This window comes from Vicugna pacos, chromosome 34 (assembly GCF_048564905.1).
Source record: "Vicugna pacos chromosome 34, VicPac4, whole genome shotgun sequence".
In the NCBI taxonomy this organism is placed as follows: Eukaryota; Metazoa; Chordata; class Mammalia; order Artiodactyla; family Camelidae; genus Vicugna; species Vicugna pacos.
This window is the reverse complement of record NC_133020.1, coordinates 13,615,112-13,635,746: the sequence shown is the minus strand read 5'-3', so window position 1 is coordinate 13,635,746 and position 20,635 is coordinate 13,615,112. Positions and strand designations below refer to the sequence as shown.

Sequence of the window (20,635 nt, the reverse complement as noted above, 5' to 3'; positions counted from 1 at the left end):
TTGTGGTTGCCAAGGGGGAGGGGGTGGGAAGGGACAGACTGGGAGTTAAAGATTTGTAGATACTGACAGGCATATGCAGAATAGATAAGCAAGATTATACTGTATAGCACAGGGAAATATATACAAGATCTTGTGGTAGATCACGGTGGAAAAAAAAGTGACAATGAATATATGTATGCTCAAGCATAACTGAAAAATTGTGCTCTACACTGGAATTTGACACAACATTGTAAAATGAGTGTAACTGAATAAAAAAAGTTTTAAAAAAAGGAAAAAATTCTCAAATAAACAACCTAAATTTAAACCCTGAGCAACTAGACAAAGGATTCAAGAACATTCAATGAGGAAAGGATGGCCTCTTCAACAAATGGTGTTGGGCAAACTGGATAACCACATGCAAAAGAATAAAATTGGATCCTTATACTACTCACAAAAATTAACTGAAAAAGGATTAAAGACAAACATAAAAACTGAACCATAAAATTCTAGAAGAAATCACAGGGGAAAACTCCTTCATGTTGGTCTTGGCAACAATTTTTTTGAATAGAATAACAAAAGCACAAGCAACAAAAGCAAAAATGACCTATTGGGACTACATCAAAGTAAAAAGCCTCTGCACAGCAAAAGGAAAAAAAATCAACAAGATGAACCTTACAGAGAAAATATTATCAAACCATCTAATAAGGGGTTACTATCCAAAATATATAAAGAACTGAAATTCCAATTAAAACGTGGGCATTGGAACTGAATCAACATTTTTCCAAAGAAGACATGCAAATGACTAACAGACACATGAAAAAGTGCTCAACATCATTGATCATCAGGGAAACAAAAGTGAGCTATACCACACCTCACACCTATTAGAAACTATCATCAAAAAGAGGTAACAAATGCTGGTGAGGATGTAGAGAAAAAAGAACCATTTGTGCACTGTTGATGAGAATGTAAATTGGTAGAGCCACTGCAGAAAACAGTATGAAGTTTCCTCAAGAAATTAATAATAGCACTACCATATGTCCAGCAATCCCATTTCTGGGTATATATCCAAATGAAATGAAAACAGAATCTCAAAGAGATCTGCATTCCCATGTTCATTGCAGCATTACTCAAAAGAGCCAAGATATGGAAATGACCTATGTGTCCATCAATGGATGAGTGGATAGAGAAGATAACAAATATTAGCCACCAGAAAGAAGGAAATCCTGCCTTTTTTGTTTTGTTTTGTTTTTAAATACTTTTATTGTGGTATGATTCCTCTATAGGAAACTACACATATTTCAGATGTACAATCTGATGAATTTTGATAGATGTATACACCCATGAAACCGCTGTCACAATCAAGATAGTTAACATTTCCGTCACTCCTCAAGAGGTACAAATTTAGAATTACCAGTGTATCCTTTCCCCTTCCTTTACCCCTTGATAACCATAAGTTTGTTCTCTATGTTTGTGAGCCTGTTTCTGTTTTGTAGATAAGTTCATTTGTGCCCCTTTTTTTTTGATCCTGCCTTGTAATAACATGGATGGGCCTTGAAGGCATTATGCTAAGTGAAATAAGTCAAGCAGAGAAAGACAAATACTGTATGATCTCACTTAAATGTAGGATCTAAAAAAAAAAGAACTCATAGAAACAGGCAGTGATGGTTACCAGAGGCTAGGAGGTGGGGGAAATGGGGAGATGTTGGTCAAAGTGTACAAGAACCCAGTTATAAAATGAATAAATTCTGGGGGTTTCATATACAGCATGGTGATTATAGTTAGTAATACTGTATTACATACTTGAAATCCCCTTTGCTAAGCCAGTAGATCTTAAATGCTCTTACCACAAAAAAAGAAATGGTAATTATGTAACATGATGAAGGTGCTAGCTAACGCAATGGTGGTAATAATTTTGCAATATGTAAGTGTATAAAACTAACATGTTATATGCCTTAAACTTACACAATGTATCAATACAATTGGGAAAATAAAATAATACTAAAGAATTTCTAAAAGATATTAAATGAGATCTAAATGAATGGAAAAGTAGTCCCTGTTCTTAGGCTTGAAAACACAAAATTGTGACGATATAAACTGTCCCCAAACTGATTCATAGATTCAAAGAAATATCAGTAAAAACCCTAACCAACTGTTATTTGCAGGAATTGACAAGCCAATTCTAAGATGTATGTGGAAATGCAAAGGGCTAAGAACACTCCAGATACACTTCAAAAAGAATCATGTTGTAGGACTTGCTCTACTAAATATCATGAATTTTTAAATCAACTATAATTGAGTTAGTATAGATATTCAGGCAGGGATAGAAAACTAGACCAATGGAATAAAATGCAGAAAAAAGAAATGGACCCATACATATGTGGATACTTGTTTTATGACAAAGGTAATACTGCAGAGCAATGAGGACAGTTTACAAAAATTGCCCTTGAATAACTGTATGCCTACATGGAAAGTAATTAATTCTGACCTCTACCTGACACCCCAGAAAAATCAATTATACGTGAACTGCAGACCTAAATGTAAAGGCAAAACAAGTAGCTTCTAGAAGATACTATAAGAAGACTTCATGTCTTTAGAGTAAGGAATATGTCTTTAACAGGACACATATAGTAGTATTACTAGAGGAAAAATTTATTAGATTGGATTATATTAAAATTAAGGACTTTTATTCATCAAATAAACCATTAAGAAAGTGAGAAAGAAAAGCATGGAGTGGAAGAAAGTATTACATCATACATAAGACTTTATAGACTGAATAGACTGAATTTATAAGGACCTTCTACAAATTCAATAATAATAAAAAGACAATCAGGTAGAAAAGAGACTTGAAGAGATACTATGTTAAGAAGACACCCAAATATATGAAAATGTGTTCAAACTCATTCATCATGAGGAAAATGTAAATTAAATTGATAATGAAATGCTCTGACATATCCACCAAAATGGTTAAAATTTAACTCTGTTAATATCATACTGTTGGCATGGATATGGAGCAACTGGAACTCACACACTGCTAATGGATTCTAAATTGGTGCCCCTACTTTAAAAAAGAGTTTGGCATTGTCCACAAAATTTATAATACACATAGTCTTTGACCCAGAAATTTTACCAAATTGCATGAATGAAAATGTTAACAGCAGCATTATCCCAAATGGCCAAATATTGCAAATTTATAGACATTCTACAAAAGAACTGGCTTGTTATTTTAAAGTGCCAAGGTCAGAATATTTGAGGAAAAACTGAGGAGCTGCTCCAGGTTGAAGGACATTAATGCAAAGTGTGATCCTGGATCAGATGAATGCCCTTCTTAATATAGTACAGCCATTAACTTTCATGGCTTTTCCATTGCCACTGTTTTAGTTCAGACCCTCAAAATATTTGCACTTGGACCAGCAGAGCAGCCTTCTAACTCTAATCTCCACTTCACTTTTGTATTTCACGCAGACTGAGCTTTATAAGTGCAAAGCTAATGAAAAATTATCTTTATTATTCCCACACACAAAACTTTTCTCTGTCCCATTACCTGTAAGATACAGCCCAACCCCTCACTTGTTTCACCTAGTCTCAACCCTGCTAGCCGAGATCAGCAAAGCTGCCTACCTGACTCACAGGTAAGCACAGACAAATGAGAGCCCAGCTGTGACCAGAACAACCATCCAGCTGAGCATAACGGACATTGCTGACCCACAAAATCGTGAACTAAATAAGCTGGAGATTTTTAGCTAAAACATTTTAAAGTGGTTGGAATGGAACAGTAGCTAACTGCTACAATTCCTTTTTCAACACCTGAGAAAGGATCCTGAGTCTCTGAAAAGCTAACATTGGTAGTGAGTACAAAATTCAAGATCCTGTTGTTCTGCCTTGGAAAACAGCCCAGGACCAGGACTGACCAGGGGTATGTGGGTAAGGCATTTGCTGGGGTGCAGAATTAAGAGGGCTGCCTAAGAACTCAGTAACTGAGATAATATTCTGAGGCAACATCTTTAAATTAAAATTAATGAAAACAATCTATAATAAATGAAACATCAAAATTTTAAATGACTAGATCAGACAACAATACAGCTACAATTTCTGTTTAACATCTGAGAGAAACATAGGAGTAAGAGTAGTCAAGAAATTCTTAAATGGGATTAAGGGGAAAAGGGAAGGAAGTAGTTATTTCTCAGACTAGTTAACATGAAACAGCTGACTGTAAACTAACTTTCTCTATAACATTAAACATATTGCACTGAAAAATATGATTGACAGTAATAATACACAACCCTCGCCTTCGTTCCCCCACCATCTGATTGATGGATGGACCTCACAAGTACATCATTTAAGGGATAGAAAGGGCAGCTATTGAGACTTGTCACAGATGGAGTTTGCAATGCTAGTAAAAACCAACTTAAATTTAGACAGTGCTTTTAGCTTCAAAATTACACATACAAGACTACATTAAAGAACCTTTAAAAGAGGCTGATAAAATATGCTCGTCTTTAAGCTGTACAACCAAATGTTTTTAATGGTCCCATTACACTTTCACTAACATTAAAATAAAAACTCAAAAAGCTATCCCTGACTATTTTTCCTAAATGGATTTGAAGCGAATGAATGGGGAACATGTATTTACTTATTACGCAACACATTTGTTCTTAATGCAGCCTCTTACATACTTGGGCAATTTTTGGCATTTAAATTTCTCTAATAATTAGTCTTGAGCCCTGCCTATCCTATGAACTGGAAAGACTTCAGCATCTGTGTCCTTAAATAATGAATAAGAATCTCCACACATCAGTTTACCTTGAATAAACTATACTGAGATGGTACAAATAAAAAAATTTTAAATATATTAAATTGGAAAAACTAACTCATAAATACTGTGTTTCTTTGGGAGTTGAAATAACTATAATAATATTGGATGCTCTATGATACAAACTTATCACTGTCCTTGAGCCCCCTTTCACTCATGTGCAAATATGGTGTATGCCTTGATAGCACAGAAGACTGTGCCACCCATTAGAATAAGGAATATGGTCCTCTTATTAGTAAAATGCCAAAGCAAAAGACCATCCAACCATCTGAAACCAGTCTTCAGTCTTCTTGTTTCAGTCCTGTGATCTTCCTACCATGTTCCACAGGATCTCTGAGATGACCAAGGAGAATGATTCCCGTTTCCCCAAAGCAGAGTCCAGCTGAGGTTCTGAGCCCTGTTTTTCCGTCAGTGTGAAGGATGGGATCGTGACTGAGAGGAGTTGGGTAGATTAATTGCATTGATGGTCCCCGTTCTTCACCTTCCCTGCATCAATGCCACTTTGTCACTGAATCTACATTTCTCATGACAGCCTAGCAGCTCAGTTGTCTCTGTCCACAGTCAGCTCATCACCCAACAGGTGAGAGAAGCCAGCTGAGATCTGCAGAACTATGCAGCCATGCAGTCTCTGACCTGCAGACTCGTGAGTTAGGTGAATGATCACTGTTTTAAGCCACTGAGTTTTGAGGTGGTTTGTTACTGTGTCAGTCCTTAACTGACACAGACAGACTTTCATAATGAGAGAGAAGGAACACTAACTCTGGGGGAAGTGCCCAGCTAGTCAGTATCCAGAGGCCTTCAGAACACAAAATGGATCCCCAACCACAACTGGAAAATGTCAACCTCTAAACTTAAAGCAAATTAAAACAATAAAAATACATGAAACATATCTACAAACTCTATCACTTCCTCACTCTCTAATACTTCCTTGAGTAATAAGGATGGTCAGTCTCCAGTTTTGTCACTAAATATGAGACCCTTGGATTAGATTCCCACCTACCATAAAAAGCTGAAAAGAAATTATCACTTGCAGAAAATTGTATATAATTTTTAACCATAATTATATGTGGAATTATCCGTAGCTTCACAGCTTCACATCCCGAGCACAGGATGTACAGTCTATGGAGGAAGACAGATGTGTAAGCTGCCAGCTATAATGCAGGGTCAAATGCAGCAGCAAGAATTTTGTCAGGTTACAAGCTGTGGAGGATATAGGACACCTAACCACATTTAAACAGATATAAGAAGGAGGAAAAAAGAGAACTACTTTAAAAATTTTAAATAAGAGCGTCAAACTTTGTTAAAATGACACGCTGATTCTTCATTGCATTGCATATATCTTGCTTTCTCTAAAAGTAAAATATAAAGCACTATGAGTAACTCTAAATTATCAGGATTTTCATGTCTGGGTCTCCCTACAATGAAATTATGTTAAGTTGTGGGTGAGAAGTAATCTCTTTTCAGTTTTTCAGAAGAGGGATAACAGTCTAAGCCCATCTCTCACCTAGATTGTGTCCTCCTTGAGGAAGGAAAATGTGCCTTATACTCTGTATTTCCCAACTGTCAGCAATGTCTAGCATGTGAGCAATTTTTGAATTCCTAATGAGAGATTAATATTATGTAGACAGGCCCTGACTTATAAAGTAGCTGTTTTAAAGGTCCTGTTTAAAGTCTGTGGTTTAATCTCAGAATGCGTTTTCCCACAGAAGCACAACTCCAACTGATAATAAGATTCCTAGGTTGGACTCTCTCCCTCCTCCCCTCTATACAGACACAAAAATCCATCAATGTAGTGACAGCATATCCTTGTATTGGACAAATAGCACTGCGAAAACTATTCACTTGAGTACTGACATCTCTCTCTGCTGGCATCTGGATGCGATGCCTCCCTGTCACTTTCTCTCGCCAGTTCCACCTCCTGAGTAGTACAAATGCAGCGCTCTGCTAAATCCAAGCCACCCTTCACAAGTCCCAGGGTATAGGACAGGGAGATGACAATGAGGGCCAGGTCTCATTCATTTGCTCATTTATTCACTGAGCAAATATTCTTGAGCACATAGTGTGTGTGAATCACTCTTATGGCTGGGGATAGAGGAGTAAATAAAACAGACAGATTCCTGCCTCATGGAGCTCACACTCTAGTGGAGAAGGGTTTTTTTAAGTAGATAAAACATTGCAAGTTGTGGTAGAGCTATTAAGGAGATGAGTGAAGGGCTGGGCCTGAGGCTAAAAGTGGGGACTTGCTTGAGCTCCAGTGCCTGGGGAAGGCCTCTGTGAGGAAGTGGCATTTAAGGTGAGTCGTTCAAAGTGATCTCCCAGAGTGTCATCTGTATGGGGAACACGTGGATCTAAAGGATGCAATTTAAAACAAGCCCCCACGTCGCTCAGACTAGTGGGACCTGGTTCTTCCTGCCCCTTGGAACACATCCATATTCTGCCCATAGGATACACCCACGACTTTTCCCGTCTCACCCAAATAATTAAGAATTCGTCAGTCTCTTAAGTCACTTCAAGTCATACTATACTCCCACTTCAGTCATTAAAATGACCATTCCTACATTTACTGGAAACTTATTTTGTGCCAAGCCTTGGGAAGGCTGTTAGAAGTACTAAGCTGAATAAGGAAGGATCCCTTCACTAAAAAGCTCCCATTCTCGTCAATAAACAACTAGTGGACAATGGCAATTAGTATGAAATCATTTACCAGCTCGGCTAGATTACATTTTGGCTGAGGACTTCACCTTTTTGTGTTTTACTGAGCTCATCTGTAAAATGAAGATACTAACGGTGCTACTTCACAGGCTTTGTGAAAATTTAAAAATACGTATTTGTAAAGGTCCTAGAATATAATAAGTGCTCAATAAACAGTAAGAAAAAACTAATCCTGTATAATTGTTAAAATTCTACATTTCAAGCTTATTCAAAAGTGGAAAGAATAGTACAAAGACCACTTTCTATCCATCACTTGGATTTAAAAGGATTTAATAACCAGTATGGCTATACTGGTACGTTCAGGCTGATTATTGGTCCTACGTACAGACTGAAGGGTGGGAATGGGAGGAAACGAGGAGAAAGGCAGTGGGGCAGAGGCTGTCCTCATCAAACATCCTGTGTGTGCCCCCCTTCATTTCCAGCCTCCCTTACAGTTAGGTGGGGGCCATATGACTTAAGCCAGCCAGTGAACATCAGTGGAAGTGGATCACTTATGGGTCAAAGCAGTTAAGAGATTATGTGCCTCCCCCGCCCCGTGTTTCCTTGCCAAGGGATGAACGAGGGCCACCTCGCCTGCACAGACTTTGTATGAACGCAAATAAAACCATAGCTGTTTTAAGCCATTGAGATTTAGGTGTTGATCTGTAACCAGAGCTATCCTAGCTAGCTGCACTGCAGCCAGGGAAGGTCTTCTTGGCTGGCAGTGCTGTAAGCTGGCATCCGTGCTCTCTGGGACTGGCAGGTGTTTAAGACATTTCTTCTCATGGCATTTTCATGAGCTCTTCAGAAATGCTCCCACACACCACCAGAAACAGCTAAGTTGCTGTTCCCTTGAAGCAACAAATGCATATCCTCAGATGGTCACTAATGTTTCCCTCTTCAGTGTTTGGACACCTGACGTTACACTTCCTGCTGTGGCTTCCTGCCCCTTGCAGGTAGCCCTCTCATGCGGCATGAAAGAAAAAGCCTGGTCAGCTTTCGCTATTAGCAAAGCCCATATCTGATACACATAATGATGCACAGAGCACACTCTCTCATCCCTGGACTCTGACAAACTCTGCTTCCCTCTTCCACCAGCCCAGCAAGCACCTCTGCTCACACCACTTGTTTTTCTGTTTCACAAGCAGGAGGTGGAAGTAGTCCATAGCATTTCCACAGAAGCCCCCTAACTAGGCTGGCGTGAAGAGGAAGCACCCTGCCCCTCCCGCCGGCCGGGTGGGTGGGCGGGCAGCTGTTCAGATGTAGGCTGCCAGTTCTCAGATGCCTACTTAAGTGGCGGAGTCTCCATGTTAGAAGGTGAGAGACTTTTGGCCTATTATTTTCAGGCCTATTATCAACCTCCTTTTTTAAGTCTCAGGTAAAATAGACATTAAAAGAGTCCCATTTTTACATCCTATTAAACGAGAATAGTCAAGAATATACCTCCTTGGGTTGGTACTGAGTCAAAGTAGGCGAGAGGGACCAGGCCTTGTGGGGAAGAAGGCAAGGTGGCAGCCATCCACTCATTCAGCAACATGCTGGGGACGGAAGGGTGAAACAAGCAGACAAGGGACCCCAGCTTTCACGTGCCTTGTAAGGAAATGTGAGAGACAAACAATAAATAAACAAATGACCCAGAGAGATTTGCAGAGAGATGAATGAGATAAAGAAAACAAAAACAGGGCAACACACTGTAGAGTGGCATGGGGAAGGACTAACAGAGAGTGGCAGGTCAGATAAGCTGTCACGGAACGTATTGGTCAGGATTCTGCAAGGAAGTAGCCGAGAAACAGACCAAACAGAGGATTCACACACAGAGGCACATTTATTTCAAGGAATTGACTTATGTGGGTGTAGGGACTGGCCAGCCCACAATCCGTGGGGTAGACCAGCAGGCTGGGTCAGTCGGGCAGGAGCAGCTGCTGCAGTCTTGAGGCAGAATTTTTCTCCCACAGGGAAACCTCAATGTTACTCGTAAGACTTTTCAACTGATTGGATGAGGCCCACCCACATTATTAAGGAAAATTTCTTATAATTAAAGTCAACTGTTGTAAATATTAACTATAGCTACAAAATGCCTTCTTCACAGCAACACCCCTATTCCTAATTGGTTGATGAACTGGACACTATAGCCTAGCCAAGTTACACATAAACTAACCATCACACTGAGGAAGTACGAATTAAACTGAGATCTGACTGACCAGACAGAGCCAGACATGGGAAGAACTGGGGAGGGACATTTCAGGCAGGAGGAGGAGCTAGTGTTAAGGCTCCAAGGCTGACACGATATTTATACACTGTTGTGGACTGAGTTTTTGTGTCCCCTCCAAACTCATATGTTGAAATCTAACCCATAATGTAATGGTATTTGGAGGTGGGGGGACTTTCAAGTATGATTAGATCACGAGGGTGGAGCCCTTTTGAATGGAACGGAGTTTCCAGTCCAGCATGTTAAGGGGCTTGGAAGTCGTCACTCTATTCTAACAACAAGAAAAAAGCTGAACAAACTGAAAGGTCAACAACTCTTCTTAGATCTATCAGAGAAGTGAGGTCACAGGGCAAACTTCTGCTCTCCAAGTTGGAGTGATAGACAAGTGAATATATACAGACAATCACAACTTACCAGAGGGGAAAGCCAGGAGCAGAAACTTCTGTAAGAACCAATGCTGAGTTAGGAAATCTTCATTGTAATGGGTCAGTTGAGGAGATTCGGCATGGACAAGTCTGAGAGTTAAAAACACCAAGGGTACCAGTCATGAAAGGCTCCCACCCTTTTGTGAGTTTTATTGCCAGGAGTTCTACCAGAGTGAATATTGCGGGGGAAATTCCCTTGTGCTTTTGGCAAAGGGATTGGGAAAAGAATCATTTTGAAATACTCGAGAAGATTCTGTTCTTAACAAAACCTGTCTCCAAGAGAAAGTATTTAATTAGGGCCTAACCTGCTAAGGTTTTATCAGAGCCTAACTAACTTGGGAGAAGGGAAGTACCCAACTCTGGAACCCTTTAGCCATCCTGCCCCTCCGTGGGGTCAGGGGGTAGAGCTAAGAAGCATCAAGGAAGTTCACAGTCCAGGGGTACAGGCTCACTAAAAGACTCAGACCTAATTATAGGGCAAGAGAACACTTCCCTAACCCCAACAGCTTAGACCTATTTACTGACATTCCTTTTGCTCAGTACTTCATGTGCAGTTATCAAAAAAAAAAAAAACCAAAAACTGCAAAGCATACTAAAATGCAAAAACACTGAAGAAATGGAGCCAGCATCAGAAACAGACTGAGATGACATCAATATTAGAATTATCAGACAGGGATTTTAAAACATTTATGATTAATATGCTAAAGGCAGTAATAGGTAAAGCAGACAATATGCAAGAACTGACTGGCAATGTAATCAGAGGGATGGAAATTCTAAGAAAGACTCAAAAAGAAATGTTAGCGATCAAAAACACCATGCCAGAAATGAAGAAGGCCTTTGATTGGCTCATTAGAAGACTGGCTGAGAAAATCTCCGCTCTTGTGGATATGTCAATACAAACTTCTAAAATGAGAAAGCAAAGAGAAAAAAGACTGAAAACACAGAATAGAATGGAATATTCCAAGAAGTTCGGGACAACTATGAAAGATGTAACATGCATATAATGGGAATACCAGAAGGAGAAGAAAGACAGAAAGGAATAGAAGAAACATTTGCAGCAATAATGACTGAATTTCTCCAAATTAATGTCAGGCATCAAACACAGATCCAGGAAGCTCATAGAACACCAAATGAGATGAATGCCCCCCAAAATACTAAAGAATTATATCTGATGTCTCCTCAGAATCCATGCAAACAAGAAGAGAGTGGAGTGAAATATTTAAAGTATTGAAAGAAAAAACCCCACCAATTTAGCATTCTCTACTCTATAAAATTATTCTTCAAAAGTGAAGGGAAAAAAAAAAGACTTTCTGAGAGTAGCAAAAATTGAGAGAATTTGTTGCCAGTAGACCTGTTTTGTAAGATTTGTTAAAAGAAGTTCTTCCAGGAGAAAAATGATACACATCAGAAACTCAGATCTACATAAAGAAAGGAAGAGCATCAGAGAAGGAATAAACGAAGCTAAAATAAAAAATTTTATTTTTCTTATTCTTAACTGAACAGATAATAGCTTATTTAAAAATATAATAGCCACAGTGTATTTAATTTTGTATACATGTGCTTATGTATAAGTGAAATGAATGGCAGCAATGACACCAGGTTTGGGAAGGAGAAATAGCATTACCCTGTTATTGGAAGGGACTGGCAGTACCCATGAAGAGGTATAATGTTATTTGAAAGTGGACTTGGATTCGTTGTAAATGTATGCTATAAACTCTAGGGCAACCACTAAAAAAGTAATAAAAAAGAAGAATAGCTGAAATGCAGAGAAAGGAAAGAAAATGGAATCATATAAAATGCTCAGTTAAAACCACAAAAGGGAGAAAGAGTGGAAGACAAAAATAGAAACATAGAACAAGAGCAACAAATAGAAAATAGTAACAAACATGGTAACGATTAATCCAACTATATGTGAGTCTGGAATTTACGGAAGACCTCAGGGCTAGAGATATAAATGAAGGAGCCATCAGCCTATAGACATTATTTAAAACAATTAAATTAGATAACGATTTGCACAGAGACTGAGAGTAGATAAAGGAGAGTCAAGAGCCTAGAAGCACGCGTGCGGTCAAGCTGTTACAGCTCCAGTTGAAGAACAGGGAACTGCTGTGGCAAGGGGAAGGCAAACAGTCAAGGTAAGGAAATTCCAGGTCAAGAAGGAAAACGGGATTGTTCAAGTCACCCAGATAGGGCAGTCTTCCTCAGGGGGATACTTGTTCATGAAGTTCACTTAAAAATCAAGCTGGTGATGGCCGCTGAGATGCTGTTGTCAATATTAAAAAAAAAAAAAATCAATGTGGACTCTGCTTTTAAGGAACAAGTACACTTTTCTCTAAATATAAGTACCAAAAATATTTACACCAGCATTTACAGGTAGACAATCCTATAGATCAGGGATTCTCCCTGACTTAAACAGAGTGAAAATACTGTTTCCTCCCTGAATAACCTGGCTCTGAAAATGCCCGAATCCTAAAGGGCCCTATCAGTCCCATAGAAATCCACTCCAAGATATATCATGGTCAAAATTGTGAAAACTAGAGAAAAAGAAAAATCTTGAAAGTAGATAAAGAAAAATAATACCTTATCAATAGAAGAAAAACAATTCAAACATCTCTGGATTTCTCATCAAAACCACAGAGGCCAGAAGAAAATGGCACAACATTTCTCAAGTGCTAAAAGATTAATCTATAAATCTAGAATCCTATCTTTCAAGAATAAGGGGAAATCACAACATTCCCAGATGAAGAGAAACTAAGAGAATTTGTTGTCAGCAGATCTATTTTTTTTCCAGCAGATTTATTCTAAAGGAAGTTATTTACACAGGATGCAAATTATTAAAAATACAAACCTGGGATCATCAGGATGGAAGAATGAATACAGTAAGAAAAAATAAGTAAACGCAATAGACTTTCTCTTTTTGAGTTGTATAAATTACATTTGATGATCAAAACAACAACAACAAAAATATAACAAGGCCTGATGTGGTTCTGAAAAATATAGGGGAACATATTTAAGAAATTATATTATAAATAGGAAAGTGTAAAAAATGCAAAAGGGAAGTAAGGTTTCTACACTTCACTTAAACTGATAATATGATGATAGCAGAAGACTGTAATAAGGTATGGATGTACAGTGTAATAATACTTAGATAAACTACTTAAAAACTATTCAAAGAGATACACTCAAAAACATTACAAGTAAATCAAACTGAAATTCTAAAAAATGTTCAAGTAACCCATGGGAATGCAGAAAAAAGGAAACAGAGAAATAAAAAACAACAGAGAACAAACAAACAAAAGACATAAAATGGCAGACTTATGCCCTAATTCATCAATAATCATTTTAAAGGTAAGTGATCTAAATACACCAATTAAAAGATAGAGCTTAGCAGAGTAGATTAAAAAACATGACCTAACTCTATGCTGTCTAAAAGATACTACTTTAAATAAAATGATATAGGCAGCTAGAAAGTAAACGGATGGATAAAGATGTATCATGCAAACATTGATCAAAGGAAAGCCTCTATGAACATCAGGTAGACTTTAAAGCAAAGACAATTAAAAGAGACAGAGAAGAATATTTTATTACAGTACCCCCCTCAATAAAAGGGTCAATTGACCAAGAAGGCACAGACATCATAAGTATATATGCGCAAAACAACAGAACTGGAAAATGTGTGAAGCAAAAACTGATAGAACTGTAAAAAAAAATAGACAAATGCAAATTATACTTGGAGAGTTTAATCCTTCTCAATAATTGATAGAACAGTTACATAGAAAATCAGAAAGGATTCAGAAGAACTCAGTAACATCATTGGTTAACAATGGATCAATAAACATTTGTAGAATGCTCCACTCAACAACAGCACAACATCCATTCTTTTCAAGTGCCCATGGAACATATACTAGGATAGAACAAATCCTGGACCATTAGAGCAAACCTCAACAAATTTAAAAGAATCCAAATCAAAGTGTGTTCTCTGACCACAATGGAATCAAACTAGAAACCAATAACAGAATGATAAAAAGAAAATTTCCAGATACTTATAATGCAAACAACACACTTTTAAATAATATATGGGTCAAAGAAGATATCTCAAGGGAAATTTTAAAAAATACATTGAATTGAAAGAAAATGAAAATAGAGCATACTAAAGTTTGTGGGACACAGCTAAAGCAGTGCCGAGAGAGTAATTTATAGCATTAAATGCATATATTAGAAAAGAGGAAAGTTTCAAATAATCTAAGCTGTCACCTTAAGAACTTAGAAAATGAAGAGTAAAGTAAACTCAAAGCAAGTAGGAAAAAGGAGATAATAAAGATAAAAGCGGAAATCAATGAAATTGAAAACAGAAGGACAGTAGAGAAAAATCAATGAAAAAAGACTTGGGCTTTTTTTTTTTTTCTCAAAAATCAATAAAATTGACAAACTTCTAGCAAGACTTACAAAAAAAAGGGAGAATATTGAGTTACCAGGATCAAGAATGAAACTGAAGATACTACTACAGACATCAAAAGGATAACAAGGGAATACTACAAACGACTCTGTAAATACATTTGACAACTTAGATGAAATGAACCAATTCCTCAAAAAAAAGCACAAACCAGCACAGCATATGAAAAAGAAAATAAATATCCTAGAACCATTAAGAAATTTCAATTCATAATTTGAGAAACTCCCCAAAAATGAATCTCTAGGCCCAGAAGTTTTCACTTGAGAATTATAACAAATATTTAAAGGAGAAGTAACACCAATTCCATGCAATCGCTTCCAGAAAATGCAAGAGAAGGAAACACTTCTCAATTCATTTTATGAGGATAGCATTAGCCTCATACCAAAACTAGAAAAAGACAATTAAAAAAAGAAAACAAAATCCAATGGCCATTATGAATACAGATAGAAAAATCCTTAACAAAGTATTACCAAATAGAATCCAGCACTACATAAAAAGAATTACACATCATGACCAAGTAGCGTTTATTTCAGAGATGCAAGAGTAGTTCAGTATCTAAAAATCAGTCATTGTAATTCATCAAATTAGGCTACACAAGAAGACTCACGTGACATAATCAATGCAGAAAAAGCATTTGACAAAGTTCAAAGTTTATGATTTAAAAAACTCTCAGAAATATGAAATGGAAAATATCTCTTTCAATTCAATAAAGAACTACAAAAAAATTTAAATTACAGTTAGTGGTTAAAGACTGAATATTTTAACCTTAAGATCAAGAACAAAGCAAGGATGCCCACTCTCACCTCTCTTATTCAACATAGTGTTTGAAGTTCTAGCTAGTGCAATAAGGCAAGAAAAAGAAATAAAAGGCATGCAGATTAGAAATAAATAAAACTGTCTTATATGCAGATAATATGATTGTGTACATAGACAATCACCAGGAATTTACCAAAAAACCCAAAAATGAATACAACAAGGTCACAGGATACAAGATAAACATACAAAATTCAATTGCATTTATATATACTAACAATGAGCAAACATATATCAAAATTAAAAATACAATATAATTTGGAATTGCTTAAAGAAAGAAATACTCAGGTGTAGATCTTTTAAAAATAGTACAGGGCTTGTATGCTGAAACTAAAAATCACTGATAAAAGAAATCAAAGAAAATCTAAATAAATAGAGAGACATATTGTGTTCTTGGATGGAAAGACTCAGCATAGTAAAGGTATTAATTCTCCCCCAAATTAATGTGAAAGTTTAACACAATCCCTATCAAAATCACAGACATTTTCTGGTAGTTATAGACAAGCTTATTCTAAAATGTATATGGAAAGACAAAGAAAGTGAATAAGTTAAAAATTACTTGAAAGAAAAGACTGAAGTGAATATATTAGTGACTAGGGTTCCCATAATAAAATAGCATACAAACTTACTTAATTTTAAGCAAGAATTTCCAAATCCAAAACATGGCCAGGGTCCTTTTCCTTCCTTTTCCTTTCCCTTTCCATTTCTTTCCCTTCTACTTTTTCCCTTAGGAGCACCTAGTGTTATCCAGTGGAACACTGGAGGTCTACAGCACCCAATTTCAGACATAATGTTATTATAGACAATCGGTTCCTTTGCCATAGGGTGCAACTTTTAAGTTTATACTTTAAGCCCTCTCTCAATTCCTCTCTGGCTGGCGTCTGTGCATTTTGGCCAATTCCTGGGATTCCACCTCTTTCTCTTTGAGTTCTTAGTCCTCTCTTCTGCACTGAATTCAGGGCTCCCTGAGGGCAAGAACCTTGTCTTCTTCCTCAGAGTCAATCAAGCACTTGCTTCTTACCCACTTCAGCCCCTCCCCTGGCACCCTTCTGGGTGTCCAGGCATAATCTGTCATTCTTCTGAAGTGAACCAGCACTCCCCCCTCCTTTGGGGAACTGATCCTCTCCCCGTGTGAATTATGTCATTCTGGTGGCTACCCCTCACACTCTGTCACCTCCCTGACATGGGACACAGGGGTCAATGATAGGACCCCATTCCCCTGGCCAAAGTGATTGAGCATAAGACCCAAACCAAGCTAGCAGAAGCCTTTCCCTGGAATTATCCAGTGTGGAGTTGGAAGAGAAGGAGTCTTGCCTCCTAGGTCATAGCAGCTGGAAACATAAATCTGAAGCCATGTTACCAATTTTGAGTCTCTCTGTGGTAAGAGGGAGCTTAAAGCCACAGAGACAAGCAGAGTTAAGGAATATAAAAAGTTCTAATGCAAGTCGTTGAATCTCTGGGACCCTGTGGATAGTGTCACCCCTGGACTTCTCACTTACTTTAGCTAATACATTCTTTTTACTTAGGTGAGTTCAGGTTGGATTTCTATCACTGCAACTAAAAAACAATTTCTAATACAACCCATTCCGTTTCTCATTCATTTCTGATCACCCTAATAAGCAGTAAAGATTGGAGCTTTTCATGCAACATTTTAACCCATTTGGATACATGGAACACATTTTTACATTTTGATATAAACCTGATGAGCTCTCCAGGCACCTACCATGCTCTTCATGAATGGGACTGAGGACAGATGTGTTCTGATGAAAAGAAGTCAGGAAAGGTCTGAAGCCTGGAGGATGTCATGTGAGGCAGCCAGTGAGGAGAATGAGGAATATTGAGAGTTGGGTACAAAAGGCCCCTTAAAGGAGAAGTTGACCTCTCATATGAATATGTTAGCTTTTCCAAAACGTTTTACGGGAGTGAGCCTTCATCAGTCAACCAGAGCCCTGTGTTAGCAGGGAGGGAAGGGGATGGTCTGGGAAACCCAAGAAGAAGTAGCAGAGATTAACATTCATTTGGTGCCTAATATGTGGCAGACACTGTGCTGGCTGCTTTTGGTGTATTATCTCTCACAACCACACAGCAGGCTCAAAAATAGCGAATAACGATTAGCCCAAGGTGGTGGGTTCGGGATTCAAACTCAGGTCTGTTTGCCTCCCCTCCAAAGCCTCCAAACCCAGGGCTCTTTACACTCTGGTGTGGGCCTGTATCCAGATCCCAGGATCTGTGGCTTGGGAGAGGGTGGAGCTTGCCATCGGGAGAGCAGAACCAGGTCAGCGTCAGAACAATTTCCCTGACTTGACCCGCACACAGGGCTGCCTCTCTCTTCTCTGGAACAGAAGAAAGCTCCGGTAGTCTCCTGGTGGGTTGTAGGAGCCTAGGGCATTTGAGGACCTGATCGGAGTTGGGAGGAAGGAGGTGGAGGCGGATATTTCTATGGAACTAGGTTGCCAAAAATTGGGGAAGTGTTCAAGAAAGGCACTACTGTACAAGGAGATGGGTGTGATCATAATCTTTTCTCTCAGTCCCCAGCAAAACCAATGACCCAAGGCTGTTAGCAGCAGGGTGGGCAAGTAGAAGGGAGTAGCATTTTCATGAAGACTCTACAAATAAGGACTCTGGTTCCATATTATATAATCTAAAAATGCCCCCACCACCTACCCCCACCCCCACGCACAGGAGAAGGAAAGGGGAAAAAAACCTCCCAGAAATCACACAGTCAAGGCAAATGCAGCGAAATGGCTCATTGGTTACTGTGGCAACCGACTCTACCCTGCTCCGGCTGCTTATCCCACGATCCCTCTGTCACCCTATTTTTAGACTGAAGACAACGAATGAAAACGGCTTTAAAATATTTTTTTTCTTTTCTGTATGTTGAAGACATGCATAACCTTTTAAAAAAGACTCAGAAGCCCAACCTCTAGTGTAGGGGCAAGTCCCCCAGTCCTGATATAAGGTGACCCTCATTTCTCTGAGACCCGGACCACCTCCACCCAGGGGAGGGTAATGGGTTTCGTATGCGTTAAAGGGCAACAAATAAGGAGGAGAAACCTGAAGAGACTGGATGGAGCATAAAGAGCATAGGCACACGTGCAAAGTAAGGTGGAGAACCAAAGTCATTAAAAATCAACAAAATAACTGTTTTTGAGGAATGAAAGAAGTTTTGAATCATCTGGCTAACTCACCTCACCTCCATATTTAATTGTCCTCATCTGTAAAATAAAGGGGCTGATGGTCTTTCAGAATTTTGATAACCTCCAAGATTCTTTAAAGCTCTCAAATCTATGACCTTATTGTTTTAAATAGGGGTCTCATTAACCTTGCAAAGGAGCCAAATTATAAGAATCTACTCGAGTTTTCCTGAGTAACAGTCCCAAATCTTGCTAGTGTTTGGTGTTTTGTTTTATTTTGTTTTTTCAGTTGTGATATTTGAGAAATGTTATTGTGGACTATCTCTTTTTTATTCTAAAGGAAAGATACTTAAAAAAAAAAACCTTTTGTGCTGATGAGATGACAAATGAAAAACTGTAAATGCCTTTTCCTCCTAGAAAACACTGAATGGGTGCGACACACACTTAAGATGTTTTCAAGGGAAAAGTGGCCTACTACAATTCAATGGCAAATAAAGTATCAACTAAAACCTAAAGCAATAGGCTTGTTCTGTGTCAGAAAATAGAGCAGGGTCAGAGGAAGGGAAAAGTTAGAGAATGCTCACGGAAGAAGGAGAAAAAAATCTAACCTAGATAAAAGCCACATGCTTGATTTAGTTGATTCTGCACAGTGTGTGGAACGGGGCCCAGATGCCTAAATGGGTGAGGAGGCTCATTAATAAGGGGCCTCCCCACCTGTCCCAGTTCAGGCCTGAGTGGGAGACAGAGGGAGAGAAGTCTTCCCCACAGGTAGTTGACGGGGAGACTGGGGTACATTTCGGGCCAGCTGAGGCCCCAGGGCAGGAGCTCTCAAAGTCCCTCACGCATGAGCACTGCTGCAGTGCATGCCTGTTCATGGTGCAAATTCTCATCACACCAGTTTGAAGTAATCTGGCCTTCATACTCCTCATCTGGCTAATACCTACTGCTGTCTGGTTTTGGCTTAGATGTCCCTTCCACAAGAAGACCTTTGTAATCACCCCTCACCCCACCTCAGATGGCTCAGTTCTCTTCCCATGAAACCATTGCCTTCAGTGTTTCCTCTTTTGAAATTTGTGTCATATTTGCAAGTATTTGTTTAACATCTGTCCTACACTGGATGGTAGGGACTGTGAGCTTCATTTAGGACACGCGCCTCGTCTGTCTCATCCATCACTCCACCCCTGGGAGACACACAGGGCCTAGCACAGAGCAGGCTCTCAATAAGAATCTGTTGAATGAACGAACACCATAAAGCATAGCAGTGCCATGTTGAACAGTGTCCCCCCGAAAATTCATGACTACCCAGAACCTCAGAATGCAACCTTATGGGATCAGAGTGGGCCCTCTCTGCAATGACTGGTGTCTTTACAAGAAGGTCACACGAACACGGAGACAGAGATTAAGTGATGCATCTACAAGCTAAGGAGCACCAAGGACTGCTGACAACCAGCAGCTGGGAGAGGGACATGGAACAGACTCCCCTTGAGTCTCCAGAAGGAACCAACCCAGCTGCCATCTTGATTTTGGACTTCCGGCCTCCAGAAGTGTGAGCGCATGCACTCCTGTTGTTTTCAGTCACCCATTTTGTGGTGGTTCATTACAGCAGCCCCAGGAAGCGAATGCAGCAGCCTGCCGCTTCCAGATCACCTTCCCACTCACTCAGTGCTCCTTTTGTTGAGTCTCAGACTCTCCCTATACTCCACTCACACTGCCCACATTCTCTTATTTCCTACCTCGGTTCAGCAGTTAGAAGCCCAAACTGGCTTTAACAATAAAAGATTTATTACTCAAGATCTGCACAGTAATGAGTGAGATGGACTTCAGTGATGACAGTGAGGACTCAAGTTCTTTCCCACCTCTCTGCTTTGCCTTCCAAAACGGAAGCTTCACCTCAAGCTGGCTCCCTCCCATTGTCACAAGATGCCTGCTTACAACTCTGGGCTACAATTTTTTTTTTTCAATCTCGTATATTCATTATTTATATCTGTACAACAAATTACATTAAGCCTAGTACTTTAAGACAACAATAATCACTTATCTCTCACCGTTAGTGTACGGATGGAATTCTGAGGTGGTTTGGCTGTGGGATTCTGGTTAGACATTTCCCAGGCAGTTGCAGGC

The 20,635-nt window shown here is 39.0% G+C and overlaps 1 protein-coding gene across 8 annotated transcripts in view; it reads right to left on the bottom strand.

Moving 5' to 3' along the window:
* GRIN2B (glutamate ionotropic receptor NMDA type subunit 2B) overlaps window positions 1-20,635 on the bottom strand; it is a 571,331-nt gene that overhangs the window by 431,827 nt on the left and 118,869 nt on the right. Inside the window, exon 5 of one of the 8 annotated variants that reach the window (XM_072954744.1) lies at window positions 10,104-10,204. The exons of 6 other annotated variants lie outside the window; for them this stretch is intronic. The gene's annotated coding sequence lies outside the window, so the exon portion shown is untranslated. Of the gene's footprint in view, window positions 1-8,923; window positions 9,011-10,103; window positions 10,205-20,635 lie in introns of those variants that run through there. One more of the 8 variants, XM_015235655.3, reaches the window with a different exon arrangement.